This window comes from Lycium barbarum, chromosome 10 (genome assembly GCF_019175385.1).
Source record: "Lycium barbarum isolate Lr01 chromosome 10, ASM1917538v2, whole genome shotgun sequence".
NCBI lineage: Eukaryota > Viridiplantae > Streptophyta > Magnoliopsida > Solanales > Solanaceae > Lycium > Lycium barbarum.
In genome coordinates this window covers 112,771,324-112,775,528 of record NC_083346.1, presented here as the reverse complement: position 1 = coordinate 112,775,528, position 4,205 = coordinate 112,771,324, and the positions used below count along the sequence as shown (strand labels likewise).

The following is a 4,205-nucleotide window of genomic DNA, read 5'->3' as shown; positions in this document are numbered from 1 at the left end:
ATAGAGTTATTGTAAGGGGAGGGATTAGTGGGCTAATTCCTTAGTTGCAAAAGGCTTGATTTTGCTGGTTGTAAACTGAAGCAACTGAAGCGTGTTCATCAAAAACTCGACTGTAGATTTTTTTTTTTTCTGAAACGACTCAAGTGTGAACTTCATACTGCAGATTTTTTGCTTTCTATTCTTCTTTTATCTTCTTCTCTTCTGAGTTGCTGCTACTTCGATGAAGCGAGCGCTTCATTTATTTCACCAAAAAGTCGACTGAAGCGTGCGCGCGGTTTCTCTGTTATTGCTGCTCGTGCAGCTTTTTTTTCTTCCTCTTCTTCTTTTCTCTTCTTCTCTTATTTGTTGCTGCTACTTTAATGAAGCGAGCGCTTCATTTATTTTTACAAAAAAGTCGACTGAAGTATGCGCTCAATTTCTTCAGGTATGGTTATGTCTTCTGCAGCTTTTTTCGTTCTTTCTCTGATTTGATATTCTTGTCGCTGCTCCTGCAGCTTTTTTTCCTTCAATGAAGCGAGCACCTTCATTTATTTTCACGAAAAAGTCGACTGAAGCTTCTGAAGCGTGCATGCAATTTCCCTGTTATTGCTGCTCCTGCAGCTTTTCTTTCTTCTCCCTCTTCTTATTTATTCTTTTTCTCTTAGCTGTTGCTGCTACTTCAATGAAGCAAGCATTTATTTATTTTCACAAAAAGTCAACTGAAATGTGCGTGCAATTTAACAGCTATATATGGAGATAAATTTCAACCATAATTTCAACATCCGCTGCATCTTTAAAAATAAAGTAAAATATTTTTAAACTAATTTTTAACCCATAATATTTTTAACCTTATTTTTAACAATGACAAGCAGCAGTGATGAAGATTACGTGAAGAAGTCGGATCAAGTTTTATCAAGAAAATTCACGTCAAAAGGGGAGATTTGTTAGGGTTTTCCCCTGATTTTCTTACCATATTTGGATTTTACCTTTTCTTGAAGGAAGGGCAAAGAGTTTACCATAATTGATTTTACTTTTTCCAAAAGGAAAATATAAATCTTCCATATTTGAGTAGCCCCTTTCTTGGAGAAAAAGTTTTGGACATCTAGAAAATTGAAGACCTACTTCTCACAACTAGAGAACACCATAGCATCCACATTGTAGTCAATAAAAGAGTTTTGTTTAGGGGGAGATTCACTCTCTCATAGTTTTAATATTTTCTTTTTATAGTAGTTTACATGTAGTTCACTTAAAATCATATTATAATTTTATGCTTTTTAGTATACGTTCTTTGTCTTCTGATTTATCGCCTTAAAGGTTTGCAATTATTAGCTTCCGCATGATGTCATGCTATTTCGATCCCAACACAACCGTACCATGAAAATAGGAAACATGTGTTTATTGTTCTTTCCTTTTTAGGCTAATGAACTTAACATTATTTGAAAATGAAATACAAGTAACCCTATACCTTGGGGATTCATGAAGATGGACTATATCCTTCCACATGCAGATCAAAACCAAAAAAAAAAAAAAAAAAAGGGGGATGAAAGGAGAAATATTAAGTACTATGCCCACCTCCTCTTAATCCTAACTTTGAAGCCATGTTCCATGTAAAGCATAACAGAGAAATTGGGACAAATTGTATGGCCTTTCACCATTTCAATTTGGTAATTATGAATGATAGTAGCAGCCACAATTTTTATTTGAGTAAAAGCCAAGTCCTTGGTCCTACATTGAAAAAAAAGAACTTGTAAGAAGGCTCGTGTTTGACCTTTCCATGATCTGAAATCCATCTCTCTGGCTTGAATTCCGATGCATCTTTTCCCCAAATGGAATTCATCCTCCCCATTGTATATAAAGGAATCATCACTTTCATATTCGGATGAACACGGTGTCCACTAGGGAGAATATCAGGTTCTTGTGGAGTCTTGTGCTGGAATGCAACAGGGGGATATAGCCTTAATGATTCGCACAATGCAGCATGTAAATATACTACATTTTTCACATCATCCGGCTTAAAAGGCCTCCATTTTTCGGCTTCTTGAACCAGAACAATTGCCTTAAGTTCCTCCCTTATATTCTTCTCAATCTCGGGGTGCGTGATAACTAGCCAGATGAACCAAGTAAGGCCCGAGTCAACTGTGTCACTCCCCGTGAACATGAGTTTAGAATGGTATCCCTTAAGAACTTGTCGTCAAACTTTAACCCTTTGTTATTTCTCCGTCATTGACTATGTATGATGTTAATAAATCATAACCCTCTTCATCTTCCTTATATTATGTTGCATTGCTCAATTTGTCACGTTTCATCGATATATACTGGTCAAGGACTTCCCTTGCTTTGCTTAGTTTCTTTTCGGGCCCAATTCCAAGCCATTGTTGCAACTTCCAGACACTTCAGGGCAATAAATGGCGAACGAAATATACATCTTTAATATCATCCATGGCTTTCAAGAAGGGAACGTGCGCGAGTTCAAGAGAGAGGCAGCCAGGATCAAAGCCTGTGAGTAGTATACATGTTGTATCAAACGTAAACCTCTTGAAAACATCTTGTAAATCAAGAACTCTGTCTTATTTAGCCACAAATTCGAGGACCGGAATCAGGCCATTTTCAATCTTGCAACATTGGTTTTTACCAGACACTTGTGAAATCTTTGATGAATGATCATTTTTCTAGCGAGTTTCCTCTGATTCTTCCACAGATCCAAGTCGCGTTAAAAATTCCATCACCTAAAACATCAAAAATCTTCTTGTGTTCTGGCCCTTTTGGAAAATTTGGGAAATTCGAATTCATGATGTAGTTCATATTTGCTGGATCCACTGTGCCAAGAATGTCCATATTAGTAAACCAAAGGCCTTTGCAAGAAAGTACCTCCAGCTCTTGAAAGAACCTCTGTACTTCTTTCATGGATTCTGTGTATATGGAGAAGAAGGCTTGGGAACATTCCGAAAATCGGGCTATTCTTTGGTTGGCCATTTTTGTTATCTGCTAATGCCCAGAATACAAGAAAGAAAAAGATTGCTATAAAAATTTCAAGGTACCCCATTGGGGCCAATAGAGAAGTAAAAGTCATTTCTAGCATAATGTTTATTTTCTCTTTGGAGCTTCTACTTCATATGGTTTATGGACAACCCTCTATTCTATTCATATAAAAGGTTTCAAAATGGCATAGCCATTGGTGGAATTGAATATCAAGAACCATTTCAAAATCTTTTTTGCTTATCTTTGGTAGTAGCAAGGGTTAGAGCTAAATGAATGTGAGGCGGTTCATTCGAACCCCATGGTCGTCGGAAAATCACACCGTATATATATAAGATAAAAAAGTTTTCTTACGTATATATAGTAGATGATGAACTCTCTCGGTGAAAACTCTATTTCTGACACTGGTAGCAACAATTACATTTGTAACGGTTTAGATTTAGAGAAGTCCATCTTGATGTGCTCATGGAATATACTCTTATTATGCAATACTCTCTTGGTCCATTTTATGTGACATATCTGACTGTGCACAGAGTTTAATAAAAAAAAAAGAAAAAATTAAAATTTGTGATCTAAAAATAAGTTATAGATATTTGTACGGCTATAAATCACCGATAAATTGAGAAGTTTAAAACTAAATTGTTTCTAAATAACGAAAACCATCATTTTTTTTTTTTTGACAAACTGAAAAGAAAAATGTGTGACTCCTATATATGTTGACATTGCCACATATAGCCAAGCCTTGTTTGCGCAAAACTATGAAATTTTAGCGAAGTACTTAAACACGTCAGTTTGTTTAATTTGGAACTCATTTTACTCCTCTTCTGGATCTGGTTTGAAAAAATTATTAAAATCTTTAAGCCTTCCTTATCCTTGAATATCTTCACACATACATTAATGCTTCTATTTGTGTCCCTTACTCAACGACATCGTGAGATATCACGTGGCCAGTTAAGCTCAGTCGATAGTCCATAGATCAAACAACGTCGACTATAAGGTTTATCTTGTAATATATTAGTATGTATTTAGTAATATACACTTTCAGTATAAAATTTTCTTAGGATTTTAGTAAGTCAACCATCTTCATCTTCCTTAGTTGTCACTATTACTAGCAAAGTCAAAAATTTCATTTAGAGTGTTCACAAATTCGTAATGATCAGTGAAGAAGATAGCTTGAAAAGTTAATTAACAAATTAATGTCTTTTACAATAAGTATTACTCTCTCCGTCCTAATTTGTTTGAAGGTTGAT

At 35.4% G+C, this 4,205-nt stretch overlaps 1 pseudogene; it reads right to left on the bottom strand.

The window, feature by feature from the left end:
- Nucleotides 1-1,224: 1,224 nt before the first annotated feature.
- LOC132615611 (alkane hydroxylase MAH1-like) lies at nt 1,225-3,150 on the bottom strand (annotated as a pseudogene).
- Between the last annotated feature and the right edge of the window lie 1,055 nt (nt 3,151-4,205).